The sequence below is a fragment of the Tachyglossus aculeatus genome, chromosome 21 (genome assembly GCF_015852505.1).
Source record: "Tachyglossus aculeatus isolate mTacAcu1 chromosome 21, mTacAcu1.pri, whole genome shotgun sequence".
In the NCBI taxonomy this organism is placed as follows: domain Eukaryota; kingdom Metazoa; phylum Chordata; class Mammalia; order Monotremata; family Tachyglossidae; genus Tachyglossus; species Tachyglossus aculeatus.
In genome coordinates, this window is record NC_052086.1 from 45,576,844 (window position 1) to 45,593,503 (window position 16,660).

Here is a 16,660-nt window from a genome sequence, read left to right on the forward strand (position 1 = left end):
CCCCTTCCCCCAGAGACTTTGCCCCTTGAGACCCCGGCCCTCCGGCCCCCGACCACAAGCTCCCGGGGCTCCACCTTGGGTTCCTAAAGCCCCGTTCCCTGACCTCCTGCTCCCTGACCCCCTTCCATCCCCTGACCCCCTTCCATCCCCTGATCCCCTCCTTCCATCCCCTGACCCCCTCCTTCCATCCCCTGACCCCTCTTCCATCCCCTGACCCCCCTTCCATCCCCTGATCCCCGCTCCCATCCCCTGACCGCCCCTTTCATCCCCTGATCCCCTCCTTCCATCCCCTGACCCCCGCTCCCATCCCCTGACCCCCCCTTCCACCCCCTGACCCCCTCCTTCCATCCCCTGACCCCCCTTCCATCCCCTGATCCCCTCCTTCCATCTCCTGACCCCCGCTCCCGTCCCCTGAACCCCTCCTTCCATCCCCTGACCCCCGCTCCCGTCCCTTGACCCCCACTTCCATCCCTTGAAGCCCACTTCCATCCCCTGATCCCCTCCTTCCATCCCCTGACCCCCCATTCCCATCCCCTGATCCCCTCCTTCCATCCCCTGACCCCCGCTCCCTGACCCCCCTTCCATCCCCTGATCCCCTCCTTCCATCCCCTGACCCCCGCTTCCATCCGCTGATCCCCTCCTTCCATCCCCGACGCCCGCTCCCATCCCCTGACTCCCTCCTTCCATTCCCTGACCCCCCTTCCATCCCCTGATCCCCTCCTTCCATCCCCTGACCCCCGCTTCCATCCGCTGATCCCCTCCTTCCATCCCCGACCCCTGCTCCCATCCCCTGACCCCCCTTCGACCCCTTGACCTCTTCCTTCCATCCCCTGACCCCCCTTCCATCCCCTGATCCCCGCTCTCATCCCCAGACCCCCCTTCCATCCCCGATCCCCTCCTTCCATCCCCTGACCCCCACTCCCGTCCCCTGATCCCCTCTTCAACTCCCTGACCCCGTCCTTCCATCCCCTGACCCCCTTTCCATCCCCTGATCCCCTCCTTCCATCCCCTGACCCCCGCTCCCATCCCCTGATCCCCTCTTCAACCCCCTGACCCCCTCCTTCCATCCCCTGACCCCCTTTCCATCCCCTGATCCCCTCCTTCCGTCCCCTGACCCCCGCTCCCATCCCCTGATCCCCCTTCCATCCCCTGATCCCCTCTTCAACCCCCTGACCCCCTCCTTCCATCCCCTGACCCCCGCTCCCATCCCCTGATCCCCTCCTTCCATCCCCGACCCCTGCTCCCATCCCCTGACCCCCCCTTCGACCCCTTGACCCCTTCCTTCCATCCCCTGACCCCCCTTCCATCCCCTGATCCCCGCTCTCATCCCCTGACCCCCCTTCCATCCCCGATCCCCTCCTTCCATCCCCTGACCCCCACTCCCGTCCCCTGATCCCCTCTTCAACCCCCTGACCCCCTCCTTCCATCCCCTGACGCCCACTCCCATCCCCTGATCCCCTCCTTCCATCCCCTGATCCCCCTTCTATCCCCTGATCCCCTCCTTCCATCCCCTGACGCCCACTCCCATCCCCTGATCCCCTCCTTCCATCCCCTGATGCCCGCTCCCATCCTCTGACCCCTCCTTCCATCCCCTGACCCCCGCTCCCATCCCCTGACCCCTCTTCCATCCCCTGATCCCTTCCTTCCATCCCCTGACACAGTCTTTCAGACTGTGAGCCCACTGTTGGGTAGGGACTGTCTTTCTATGTTGCCAACTTGTACTTCCCAAGTGCTTAGTACAGTGCTCTGCACACAGTAAGCACTCAATAAATACAATTGATGATGATGATGACCCCCGCTCCCATCCCCTGACAGTCGGTCTTCCAGACAGCAGTTTGAACATCCATACTTGGCTTAGTGGCAAGAGCAAGGTCTTGGGAGTCAGAGGATGTGGGTTCTAATCCAGCTCTGCCACTTGTCTGTTGTGTGACCTTGGGCAATCCACTTCACTTTTCTGAGCCTTAGCAGCCTCATCTCTAAAATGGGTTCAAAGCTCCTCCAACTGTCAGCTGTGTGACTTTGGGCAAGTCACTCAACTTCACTGTGTCTCAGTTACCTCATCTGTAAAATGGGGATTAAAACCGTGAGCCCCTCATGGGACAACGTGATCACCTGGTAACCTCCCCAGTGCTTAGAACAGTGCTTTGCACATAGTAAACGCTTAACAAATACCATCATTATTACTATTATTACTTGATGTCTTAACAATAATAATAATAAATAATTGTGGTATTATGTGCTTACACCACGTCAAGCACTGTTATAAGCACTGGGGTAGATACAAGGTAATCAGGTTGTCCCACATGGGGCTCACAGCCTCCATTCCCATTTTACAGAGGAGGTAACTGAGGCACCGAGAAGTGAAGTAGCTTGCCCAAGGTCACACAGCAGACATGTGGCGGAGTCAGGATTAGAACCCATGACCTCCGACTCCCAAGCCCGTGCTCTTACCGCTAGGCCATGCCTGTTTACTTGTATTGATGACTGTCTTCCCCCATCTAGACAGTGGGCTCACTGTTGGCAGGAACTGTCTCTCTTTATTGCTGTACTGTACTTTTTCAAGCACTTTGTACAGTGCTCTGCACACAGTAAATGCTCAATAAATATGACCGCATGAGTGAATGAATGAATCTGTTGGGTAGAAGCGGGGTTGGGGGCCTGAAACCACCCCCAGCCCCAGATGCAGATGTGGGGGCAGCCGATCGTTGTCTGGGCACTGAGGTGCCCGGACCGAGGAGGAGAGGAAGGGGCTGCAGTCCCACAGGACTGTGGAGCTCAGGAGTCTCCTGCTTCCAGCTGTCCTACTCTCAGACCTCCACCCCTACACCCACCTGTGCTCTCTCCTGACGGGGCTCCCCAGAGATCAGTGGTGGGCCAGGTCTGGGGGAGGAGAGGGCCGTGGTGGGTGATGGGGAAAGACTGGGGTGGGGGGGGACTGGAAAAGGACTGGGGTGATGAGGGTAGAGGGAGCCTGGGGGGACATTGTGTGGGGGGGAGGACTGGGGCACTGGGGGATTCTGCGGGGCACTGGGGGAGGACTGGGGCACTGAGAGTAGAGGGGACAAAGCTCGAGGGGGCACTGGGGTTTCTGGGGGTGGTGCTGGGAGTAGATAGGAGTGCTGGGGATGGGGCATGGTAAGGGAATGGGGTTCAATGGATGGGGGGAGAAGTCCCCCTCCCAGAGGCCCTCCTCTCCCAGAGACCGTGCCCCCTTCCCCACAGAGAACCAGCCTCCCCCGGGACAGGGGCCCCTGGCAGATCGGCTTCCCACGTGCACAGCCATCTCCGGCCCAGGACAGAGTGTTCTCCGGACATGGGGCTTGGGCATGGTTGGGATCCGGGCAGGACACTGGTGCAGTTGGGCGGGGGGAGGGGGTGCAAGGTCTAAGTTTCTCCTCTTCCTCAGGCTCTCTTGTTTGTCTCCAGGGACCCTCTCTTCACTCCCCAAAATACATGTGGGCCTCCCCCTTCCTGGCCTGCTGCCAAGCTCTCCTGTGCTGGGACACGGGGGGGTCAGGTGGGAGGTGAAACTGCTCTGTTCCTATGGTCCCCGGGGGAAGGGGGCCCAGGAGGAGCCGCCTCCCCCGGCCCAGCTCTGGTTCTGGGCTCTGCTGGCATTTCCGCCACCCCCTCTCCCCCACCCCCGCCTGGAATGGTGGGAAGTGAACGTGTCCAAGGCCTTCCTGTTTCCTCATCAGCTGTGCCGGGCAGCCCGCCCCCACCCCCGAACCCCCGGGCCCCAGCCAGGATGGACACGGATCAGGAAAAGGGCCTCCTGGGTTCCCTAATCCCTCCTCTGACCCTGTCTACCAGCCCCTGTGCTCCCTACCCCCTCTCCCGACCCTGCCCCGTGTGCCCATCTCCACCCTGCCCACTGACTCCCCGTGCTCCTTCTCCCCCCTCAGGTCCTCCCCACGGGCTTCCCGCCCGCCCACACTGCTCTTCTGTCTACTTTGAGGCAGGGCCCAGTGAGGCCTGGATCCCTCCACTTGGGCCCAGGGACAAGGGCCTGTGAGACAGTCAACCTAGGTCAGGCGGTGCTTCAAGGTGGGTTTGCCGTGTCCCGTTGGGTCTCCGAATTTGGGGTCTCCTTCCGTCCCCTCCTCTTGCAGTTCCTGGGGCAGAAAGGGCGTGGGCTCAGGTGCCCACCACTTAGACCAGTGAGGGCCATCCCTGAGGCCAAGCTGATCCGGAGCCCCCCTCCCTGCCCTGCGCCCACCCGTACAGCTGGCCCGGAAGTCCCCCGCTCCCCCTTCACCCAAGCTCCCTCTTGTAACGCACTCAGAGTCAGGAAACCCGCTGGGAGCATCTCATCATCCCCAGTGCCAACACCCGGGGAAATGCCAGCAACCAGCTCCTCCTCCCTGCTTTCAGCCAACTCACACCGCCAAAAACACAATCCACAAACACACACCCCTGTTGCACATGCACACAAACACATACCCCTGTCACAAATGCACACAAAAACACACCCCTGTGTCACACACACACACACACACACACACACACACACACACCCCTGCCATGTTTTGTTCTGATGACTTGACACCTGTCCACATGTTTTGTTTTGTTGTCTGTCTCCCCCTTCTACACTGTGAGCTGTTGCTGGGTAGGGACCATCTCTATATGTTGTCAACTTGTACTTCCCAAGCGCTTAGTACAGTGCTGTGCACACAGCAAGCGCTCAATAAATACGATTGAATGAATGAATGAATGAATGTACACTCAAACACCTGCCCCTGCCACACACATACACACACCCGTGCCACACAAATGAATACAAACACAGCCCTGCCATGAAGCAGCGTGGCTCAGTGGAAAGAGCACGGGCTTTGGAGTCAGAGGGCATGGGTTCGAATCCCGGCTCCACCACATGTCTGCTGTGTGACCTTGGGCAAGTCACTTAACTTCTCTGAGCCTCAGTTACCTCATCTGGAAAATGGGGATTAAAGCTGTGAGCCCCACATGGGACAACCTGATCACCTTGTATCCCCCCCAGCGCTTAGAACAGTGCTTTGCACATAGTAAGCGCTTAACAAATGCCATCATCATCATCATCATCATACACACACATGCCCCACCACACAGGCAAATACACACCCCTGCCACACACATGCACACAAACGCCCCCCCGCCCCCCCCCCCGGCTACTTACATGCACAAACGTGCGACCATGCCAAAAACATAGATAGGCATAGGCATGCACAAACACAAATGCACACACATCCACACACCCAGGACCAGTTCCGGTCTCCAGGGCCCCTGCCCCGTCCTTAGTAACTGAACACGCACAGGTGTCCCCGGGGGTCTGGCAGAGCTGAGCAAAGAGAGCCAGCTGCAAACATCAGCCCAGCTGCAAACATCAACACAGCTGTAAACACTAGTCCAGCTGTAAACATCATCCAAGTTTCTGGACTGGGTGGCAGTCAGCTCGGGGAAGTCGCGTGGATAGAACACGGGCTTGGGAGCCAGAACATCGTCATCTCTAATCCCGGCTCCACCACTTTTATGCTGGGTGACCTTGGACATGTCACTTCACTTCTCTGTGCCTGAGTTGCCTCATCTGGAATATGGGGACTAAGGCTGTGAGCCCCACTTGGGACAAGGGACTGTGTCTGACCCGATTTGCTTGTATCCACCCCGGCGCTTAATACACTGCCTGGCACATAGTAAATGCAGAACAAATACCACAATTATTTAAGCTCAAACTCCCCTGGGTCTTCAGATCAAGTGGTGCTCAGCACAGTGTTCTGCACACAGTAGGCTGCAAGTTCCTTGAGTGCAGGAAACATGTCCACCAACTCTATTTTACTTCCCCAGCCACACAGTACAGTGCTCTGCACACAATAGACTCTACACTCCCAAAGAGTGGGAATTGTGTCTACTAACTCTCTGGTCCTCTCTCAAGTGCTCAGTACAGTGCTTTGCACTCAGTAGCCTATCATTCATTCATTCAATCGTATTTATTGAGCGCTTACTGGGTGCAGAGCACTGCACTAAGCGCTTGGGAAGTACAAGTTGGCAACATGTAGAGACGGTCCCTACCCAACAACGGGCTCACAGTCTAGAAGGGGGAGACAGACAACAAAACAAAATATGTAGACAGGTGTCAAGTCATCAGAATAAATAGAAGTAAAGCTAGATGCATATCATTAACAAAATAAATAAAATAGTAAATATGTACAAGTAAAATAAATAGAATAATAAATCTGTACAAACATATATACAGTTGCTGTGGGGAGGGGAAGGAGGTAGGGCAGGGGGGATGGGGAGGAGGAGAGGAAAAAGGGGGTTCAGTCTGAGAAGGCCTCATGGAGGAGGTGAGCTCTCAATCAATCAATCAATCATATTTATTGAGCACTTACTGTGTGCAGAGCACTGTACTAAGCGCTTGGGAAGTACAAGTTGGCAACATATAGAGACAGTCCCTACCCAACAGTGGGCTCACAGTCTCAGTAGGGCTTTGAAGGGAGGAAGAGAGCTAGCTTGGCGGATGTGCAGAGGGAGGGCATTACGGGCCAGGGGGAGGATGTGGTCCGGAGGTCGATGGCGGGACAGGCGAGAACGAGGCCCAGTGAGGAGGTTAGCGGCGGCAGAGGAGCGGAGGGTGCGGGCTGGGCTGGAGAAGGAGAGAAGGGAGGTGAGGTAGGAAGGGGCGAGGTGATGGACAGCCTTGAAGCCGAGAGTGAGGAGCTTTTGCGTGACGTGTAGATTGACTGGTAGCCACTGGAGATTTTTGAGGAGCGGAGTAACATGCCCAGAGCGTTTCTGCACAAAGATGATCCGGGCAGCAGCGTGAAGTATAGACTGAAGTGGGGAGAGACAGGAGGATGGAAGCTCCTTGAGGGCAGGATTCATGTCTACCAACTCTATTGTACTCTCCCAGCCACTCAGTTCATTGCTCTGCACAGAGTAGACAATCAACGTGATTGACCCAATCAATTGATTGTATTTATTGAGCGCTTATTGTGTGCAAAGCACTGTACTAAGCATTTGGAAAAGTACAACACAACAGTATAACAGACACATTCCCTGCCCACAGCAAGCTTACAGTCTAGATGACTGATTGATTGATCAAATGGCAAGGCAGGATCTGGCCTGTATCCAGCTTCTGCGGCCCAGTCTCTCCGGTGACCCGGCAGGGTTTGGGGGTCCAGTCGACCCCCATCTTGTCTGTGAGCCACTCTGGCACCCACTTCTACCAATGGCTTAATGTCTCTATGATAGTCCAGTCTGGGAAAAGCCAGGAACCAACTACATCAGCTGGCGCTGATAGAAAGCAAGAGCCCAGAAATGATCTGGCAAAAAAACCCAACTAAAAACAGGAACATTTGCATCTAAAAACTTAATACCCAGAAGCCACCGGGATGGCTCTGGACCTGAAGAATGATTCTTCCCTCCTTGGGCAGCCTCGTGCCATCTGACTTTTCCTTCCCCTTCTCCTCCTCCTGTCCTCCCCACAGCCTCTGCACAGCCTTCCCAAGGTTAGGGATCAGCTGAATGTATCGTAGGAATGCTCCTTGCCAGGGGGCAATAAAAAGCGTTAGCTTTCTGTATTTTATCCTTCTGGGTACAGCTAGGAGATGAGGGAGGCGGCAGGGAGGACACATGGCAACGGACTGTCTCCAGGGACCGGAGTACTGTGGGTATTTCTCTGGGAAGGCTCTTTTTTTGCCTGTCAATCCATCAGTGGTATTTACTGAGCAGTTACTGTGGGCAGTGCAATGTACTAAGCGCTTGGGAAAATACAATGCAACAATTTCAGAAGACACGATCCCTGCCCACAAGAATATTAATAATAATAATAATAACAGCATTTATTAAGCGCTTACTAGGTGCAAAGCACTGTTCTAAGCACTGGGGAAGTTACAAGGTGATCAGGTTGTCCCACAAGGGGCTCACAGTCTTAATCCCCATTTTACAAATGAGGTAACTGAGGCACAGAGAAGTTAAGTGACTTGCCCAAAGTCACACATTTGACAATTGGCAGAGCCGGAATTTGAACCCATGACCTCTGACTCCAAAGCCCGTGGTCTTTCCACTGAGCCACGCTGCTTCTCATATTACAGTCTAGAGGAACAGTGTGGCCTAGTGAAGAGAGCATGGGGCTGGGAGTCAGAGGAACTGAGTTCTAATCCCAACTCTGTCACTTGTCTGCTGCGTGACCTCGGGCAAGTCACTTAACTTTTCTGGGCCTCAGTTCCCTCATCTGCAGAACGGGGATTTAATACCTATTCTCCCTTCTACTTGGACCGTGAGCCCCATGTAAGACCTGATTATCTTGTATCTACCCCAGTGCTTAGTATAGTTCATGTTACATAGTCAATGTTCAACAAAAACTATTATTAGTATTATTAGTAGTATTATTATGGGAGACAGATAGTAAAATAAATTACAGATAAGGGAGGCAGTAGAGTATCAGGATACAGACAGAAGTGTCATGGGATGGGAGTGGCATTGAGTTTCAAAGTGCTTCAGGGATATAGATCCATGGTCTAGTGGAAAGAGCCCAGGCCTGGGGGTCAGAGACTCTGGGTTCTAATCCTGACTCCGGCACTTGTCAGTTGTTTGACTTTGGGCAAATCACCTACCTTCTCTATGCTTCAGTTTCTTCATTTGGAAAATGGGGATTAAATTCTGCTCCCCCTGACTTAGATTGTGAGTCCCATGTGGGACAGGGACTCTGTTCAACCTTTATCTTGTATCTTGTATCTACTCCAGTGTTCAATACAGTGCATGGCACCGAGTAAGTGCTTAACAAGTACCACTGGAAAAAAAAACTGCATAGGTGACAAAATAGGGTGGGTACACCACTTGTCTCCTGTGTGCCCTTGGGCAAGTTACTTCACTTTTCTATGCCTCAATTCCCTCATCTGCAAAATGGGGATCGAGACTGTGAGCCCTGCATCGGACAGGGACTGTCCAAACAGTTTTGCTTGTATCCACCCCAGTGCTTAGTATAGTGCCTGGAACATAGTAAGTGCTTAACAGATGCCATAATTATTCTTATTAGTCAGAGAAGGCTTCTTGGAAGAGTTATGATTTTAGTAGAGAATTTAATTTAGTAGGGAATATAATTTTAGTAGAGAAGCAGCGTGCTCAGTGGAAAGAGCACGGGCTCTGGAGTCAGAGGTCGTGGATTCAAATCCCAGCTCCACCACTTGTCAGCTGTGTGACTTTGGGCAAGTCACTTAACTTCTCTTGGCCTCAGTTCCCTCATCTGTAACATGGGGATGAAGACTTTGAGCCCCACGTGGGACAAACTGATTACCTTGTATCTGCTCCAGCGCTTAGAACAGTGCTTTGCACATAGTAAGCACTTAACAAATACCAACATTATTATTATTTTTAGGGTGTTGAAGGTGGAGAGAGCAGTGTTATGTCAGATATGCATTCATTCATTCATTCATTCAGTTGTATTTATTGAGTGCTTACTGTGTGCAAAGCATCGAAGGGGGAGGGATTCCAGACAGAGGCAGGGTGGGGTCAAGAGGTTGGCAGCACGACAGATGAGATTGAGGTACAGTGAGTTGATTGGCATTAGAGAAGTAAAGTGTGTGGATTGTGTTGTAGGAGGAAATCAGTAAGGTAAGGGAGGAAGGGGCAAGGTGAATGAGTGCTTTAAAGCCAATGGTAAAGAGATGGATGGGCAGCCATTGGAGGTTTTTGAGGAGTGGTAAAATGCGGACTGAACTATTTTTAGAAAAATGATCTGGCAGCAGAGTGAAGTATTGGACCTGAGTGGGGAGAAACAGGAGGCAGGGAGGTCAGCAAAAGGGTTGATGCGGTAATTGAGGCGGGATAGGAGAAGCGTTTGGATCGGCTTGGTAGCAGTTCGGATGGAGAGGTAGGGGTGGATTACCAGAAGATATTTTGCAAAAAGAACCGACAGCATTTGGTGATATTGATTGATTGTGCAGGTTGGAGGAGAAAGATAGATCACCTTTGTGCAGAAACGCTCTGGACATGTTACTCCCCTCCTCAAAAATCTCCAGTGGCTACCAGTCAACCTACGCATCAAGCAAAAACTCCTCACTCTCGGCTTCAAGGCTGTGCATCATCTCGCTCCCTCCTACCTCACCTCCCTTCTCTCCTTCTACAGCCCAGCCCGCACCCTCTGCTCCTCTGCCACTAACCTCTTCACTGTACCTCGTTCTTGCCTGTCCCACTGTTGAACCCCAGCCCACGTTCTCCCCCGGCCTGGAATGCCCTCCCTCCGCACATCTGCCAAGCTAGCTCTCTTCCTTCCTTCAAAGCCCTACTGAGAGCTCACCTCCTCCAGGAGCCCTTCCCAGACTGAGCCCCCTTTTTCCTCTACTCCTCCCCATTGAGGCAGCGTGGCTCGATGGAAAGAGCCCGGGCTTGGGAGTCAGAGGTCGTGAGTTCAAATCCCGGCTCCACCAATTGTCAGCTGTGTGGCTTTGGGCAAGTCACTTCAGTTCTCTGGGCCTCAGTTCCCTCTTCTGTAAAATGGGGATGAAGACTGTGAGCCCCCCGTGGAACAACCTGATCACCTTATAACCTCCCCAGCGCTTAGAACAGTGCTTTGCACATCGTAAGCACTTCATAAATGCTATTATTATTATTATCCTCCCTTCCAAGCCCTCTCCTCCCTGTGACTTTTCTATCACTGTGGACAGCCCCACCATCCTCCCCATCTCACATAGCCCCCAACCTTGGCCTTGGCCTTGACTCCTCCCTCTCCTTCAACCTCCTTATTGAGTCTCTTGCTCCATGCTGTTGGTTCTTTCTCTAGAATCACGCCTCCTACTCTGTGGAGAAGCAGTGTGGCTCAGGGGAAAGAGCACGGGCTTTGGAATCAGATGTCATGGGTTCAAATCCCAGCTCTGCCAACTGTCTGCTGTGTGACTTTGGGCAAGTCACTTGACTTCTCTGTGCCTCAGTTACCTCATCTGTAAAATGGGGATTAAAACTGTGAGCCCCCCGTGGGACAACCTGATCACCTCATAACCTCCCCATCACTTAGAACAGTGCTTTGCACATAGTAAGTGCTTAACAAATACCATCATTATTATCCAAACTTCAGCAGCCTCCTCACTGACCTCCCTGCCTCCAGCCTCTCCCCTCTCCACTCCATACCTCGCTCTGCGGCCTGGATCATTTTTCTAAAACAAAGACCTCTGATGTTGCCCATCCCGCTCCCCTGTTTACACTTGCTCCTCTCTCACTACACCCCACCTCACTCACTTTCCTCTTGTAAAACCAAACTATTCACTTTGACTCTGGGCCCAGTTCAGAGGGAACTATGCTCCTGTACGTTCCAGATCGTGGCTCACTGGCACCTCACTGCCAGCTCACTGCCAGCTCGCTGGCTGCTCACTCGTGACACTGAACACTATAAGCTCCTCCTACAGGCTGTAATCTCCTTGTGGGCAGGGGTTATGTCTTCCGACTCTATTATATTTCACTTTCCCCAGCGCTTAGTACAGTGCTCTGCACACAGTAAGCACTCAATAAATACCATTGATTATGAGAAGCAGCGTGGCTTAGTGGGTGAGGCACGGGCCTCGAAATCAGAAGGACCTGGGTTCTAATCCTGACTCGGCCACATTCATTCACTCATTCTTTCATTCAATCGTACTTATCGAGTGCTTACCGTGTGCAGAGCACTGTACTAAGCCCTTGGGAAGTACAAATCGGCAACATATAGAGATGGTCCCTACCCAATAACAGGCTCACAGTCTAGAAGGGGGAGACAGACAACAAAACAAAACATATAGACATCTCTGCTGTGGGACTTTGGGGAAGTCACTTCATTTCTCTGGGCCTCAGTTACCTCATCTGTAAAACGAGGATAAACAGTGGGACAGGGACTGTGTTCAGCCTGATTAACCATTATCTACTCCAGTGCTTAGAACAGTGCTTGGCACATAGTAAGTGCTTCACAAATACCACTATTATTATTATTATTATTGATTCACTGATTGCACATTAAATACCATTGATTGATTGATTAATTGACATTGGCTGCTTCCTGAGATCTTGTTGGTTGTTCATTCAATATTCAAGATCACTGGATGCTAACTGGTAGCTCGCTGGTCGCTTACTGACTAATAATAATAATTCTGGTTCTTGTTAAGCATTTAATCTGTGCCAGGCTCTGTACTAAGCACTGGGGTCTTCTAGACTGTGAGCCCACTGTTGGGTAGGGACTGTCTCTCTATGTTGCCAACTTGTACTTCCCAAGCACTTAGTACAGTGCTCTGCACACAGTAAGCGCTCAATAAATACGATTGATTGGGGTGGATACAAGCAAATTAGTTTGGGCACAGTCCCTGCCCCATGTGGGGCTCACAATCTCAATCCCCATTTTCCAGATGAGGTAATTGGGGCACAGTGAAGTTAAGCAACTTGCCCAAGGTCACACAGCAGACAAGTGGCAGAGCTGGGATTAAAACCCATGACCTTCTGAATCCCACGCCTGTGCTTTATCCACTACGTCATGCTACTTCTCCAGTAGCTACTCAGTCACGGATCACTAGCTTCTCACTGGATGCTAATTCGTAATGGAGTAGTGGAGGTTGGGCGGCCCAAGGGTACCTTCCCTCCTGCTCTGACCTCATCTCTAAAAATCCAAAGTAAAGTCAAGGGCAGGAAAGATGCTTCAGGGTTGGCCACTTGGATTTCAGACTCCAGGGTGATTCCACTTAGTTTCGTGGCTCAGTGGAAAGAGCCCGGGCTTTGGATTCAGAGGTCATGGGTTCAAATTCCGCCTCCACCAACTGTCAGATGTGTGACTTTGGGCAAGTCACTTCACTTCTCTGTGCCTCAGTTCCCTCATCTGTAAAATGGGGATTGACTGTGAGCCCCCCATGAGACAACCTGAACAGTGCTTTGCACATAGTAAGCGCTTAATAAATGCCATTATTATTATTATTATAGTGGCTCACTGGCGGCATGGCTCACTGTCAACGTGCTGGTGGTTCACTGGCTGCTCCCTGGAGGTTCACTGTCTGCTCATTTGCAAATCCCTGTCTGCTCATTTGGCTGCCAACTGGTGACTCTGTGGGGGGCCTCACTGGCAACTCACTGCAGGCAACTCACTGCAACTCATGGCTCACTGGCAGTTCAACGTCTGCTCAGTAGCGGCTTGCTGGGGGTCACTCACGACTCACTGGTGATTCACTGGTGCCCTCTGACTACTCACTGCCAGGACACTCATGGCTCACTGGCTGCTCACTGGTTCCTCACCGATGGCTTGTTTTTTGGTCTGTCTTGGCTCCCGCGGACCTCCCCCAAAAGCTCTGTCCTGGGTCCTCTACTCTTTTTTCCTTTGCACTCTCTCTCTCTCATATGGCTTCAGCTATGGTTGTACATATTTATTACTCTATTTATTTATTTATTTATTTATTTTACTTGTACATTTCTATCCTACTTATTTTATTTTGTTGGTATGTTTGGTTCTGTTCTCTGTCTCCCCCTTTTAGACTGTGAGCCCACTGTTGGGTAGGGACTATCTCTATGTGATGCCGATTTGTACTTCCCAAGCGCTTAGTACAGTGCTCTGCACATAGTAAGCGCTCAATAAATACGATTGATTGATTGATTGATTGATTCAGCTATTGCCTCTATGTAGGTGACTCCCAAATCTGCTTCTTCAGCCCTGCCCCCTCGTCTGATCAGCAAAACCCTGCATCTCTCCTTGCTTCCAGGATGTCTCCACATGGGTGACCTGTCCCCTAGCACCCCAAACTCAACACACTTACAACAATCGATCAATCAATCGTATTTATTGAGCACATACTATGTGCAGAGCACTGTACTAAGCGCTTGGGAAGTACAAATTGGCAACACATAGAGACAGTCCCTACCCAACAGTGGGCTCACAATCTAAAAGGGGGAGACAGAGAACAGAACCAAACATATCAACAAAATAAAATAAATAGGATAGAAATGTACAAGTAAAATAAATAAATAAATAAATAGAGTAATAAATATGTACAACCATATATACATATATACAGGTGCTGTGGGGAAGGGAAGGAGGTAAGATGGGGGGATGGAGAGGGGGGCGAGGGGGAGAGGAAGGAAGGGGCTCAGTCTGGGAAGGCCTCCTGGAGGAGGTGAGCTCTCAGCAGGGCCTTGAAGGGAGGAAGAGAGCTAGCTTGGCGGAGGGGCAGAGGGAGCCTTCATTTTTCCCTCTAAAACCCCACATCCCACTTTCCCATTTAAGTCAGCAATACTACCATCCTCCCTGATCCAGAAGCCTGCAACCCTGGTTTCATCTTTAATTCTGCCCTTACTTAACTCTTCCATTCAGTCTCCTGCCAAATCCTACCAATTCATTCATTCATTCATTCAATCGTATTTATTGAGGGCTTACTGTGTGCAGAGCACTATACTAAGCGCTTGGAAAGTACAACAAAACAAAACATGTGGATAGGTGTCAAGTCATCAGAATAAATAGAAGTAAAGCTAGATGCACATCATTGTGCATCATTTGAACGTATTTATTACTCTATTTATTGATTTATTTTACTTGTACATATTTATTCTATTTATTTTATTCTGTTAATATGTTTTGTTTTGTTCTCTGTCTCCCCCTTCTAGACTGTGAGCCCACTGTTGGGTAGGGACCATCTCTATATGTTGCCAACATGTATTTCCCAAGCGCTTAGTACAGTGCTCTGCACACAGTAAGTGCTCAATAAATACGATTGAATGAATCATTAACAAAATAAATAGAATAGTAAATACGTACAAGTAAAATAAATAGAGTAATAAATCTGTACAAACATATATACAGGTGCAGTGGGGAGGGGAAGGAGGTAGGGTGGGAGGATGAGGCATTCACCCCTATTTTAGTTTCCCCGCAGGACACTGGGAATAAGGAGGCCTCAGTCGTGAATCCAGGGGCTGGACCCAGGCATCCTGACCCCCCAGCCCAAGGTCCCGAACGAAAGGAAACTGAACTCTGATGAGAAGGCGGGAGCTGACTCCCATCTCCCTTAAGTCGTTGGAGGAGCAGCCTGCAGCCTCCTACACATGTGCACACTTCCTCCCTTTTTGTCTCTGTCTCTGTCTCTATTCGTTCAATCGTATTTATTCATTCATTCATTCAATCAATCATATTTATTGAGCGCTTACTGTGTGCAGAGCACTGTACTAAGCGCTTGGGAAGTACAGGTTGGCAACATGTAGAGATGGTCCCTACCCAACAACGGGCTCACAGTCTTGAAGGGGGAGACAGACAACAAAACAAAACATGTGGACAGGTGTCAAGTCATCAGAATAAGTAGAAGTAAAGCTAGATGCACATCATTAACAAAATAAATAGAACAGTAAATATGGACAAGTAAAATAAATTATGTGCTTACTGTTTCTCTGTCTCTCCCTCTCCCTTCTGCGTCGCCCTTGGGCTTGGATTTGCCCCCTTTATTCACCCGTCCCTCAACCCCACAGCACTTAGGTACATATCCAGCGCTTAGAACAGTGCTCTGCACATAGTACGTGCTTAAAAAATGCCATTATTATTATATCCAAAATGTATTTATTTATATTAATGTCTGTCACCCCCTCTAGGTTATAAGCTTGTTGTGGGCAGGGAACGTGTCTACCACTCTGTCATACTGTAATAATAATAATACTAATAATGGTAACGATACATGGTAATCAGGTTGTCCCACGAGGGACTCACAGTCTTAAGCCCCACTTTCCAGATGAGGTAACTGAGGCCCAGAGAAGTTAAGCAACTTGCCCGAGGTCACACAGCAGACGATTGGCACAGCCGGGATTAGAACCCACATCCTCTGACTCCCAAGCCCGTACTGTTGCCACTAGGCTATGCCAAGCGCTTAGTACAGTGCACTGCACACAGTAAGCGCTCAATAAATACGATTGAATGAATAAATACAATTGCTTGATTCTCTCTCTCTCTCTCTCTCTCCTTCGCTGTCTCTGTCTCTCTCTCTTCACCTACCCTCACCGGGGACTGGAGCTGTGCGGTGGGGGTGAGAAGGAGGAATTCAAGTCGAGTGGAGGGTCCCGAACCCCATCCCATCCGGGCTAAAGGCTGATTCCCGGCCGGCCCGTTGGGCCAGGCTCTGCCTAGGCCGCGGGAACCGGTTTCCCGGCAGGAGTGCAAGGATGCTGAGCGACCCCGGGCAGAGTGGCAGATGGGGAGTAAGAGGCAGACGGTAACCCCTCGGGCCGCCGGACACGGGAGGGCCACACGAGCGACAAGCCACCAGCGACACGCGCATCTTCCCACCCGCGGCCCGGGGCTGCTCTGCCAGGCAAGCCCTCTCCTCCCCAATCCCCCTATCTTTCCTCCTGTCCTCTCTTCCTCCCTCTCCCATCCTTCTGAGTCCCCCGGCTGGACCCCATTCTCTCCTCCTCCCTCTCCCTTCCCTCCTCTTCCCCGACCCCCCTCCTCCCCTCCTCTCTCCCCCTTCCCTCCTCTTCCCCGATCCCTCTCCCATGGCTGGACCCCCCCCCCCCCCCAACTCTCTCTCTCTCTCCCCCTTCCCTCCTCTTCCCCGACCTCCCCTCCAGCTGGACCCCTCTTTCCCTCCTGGACCCCCCCTTCTCTCTCTCTCTTCCCCTTCCCTCCTCTTCCCCGACCTCCCCTCCAGCTGGACCCCTCTTTCCCTCCTCCCGATTCCCCCCCTCCCCCGCCCCAGCCGACTCTCCTTTTTGG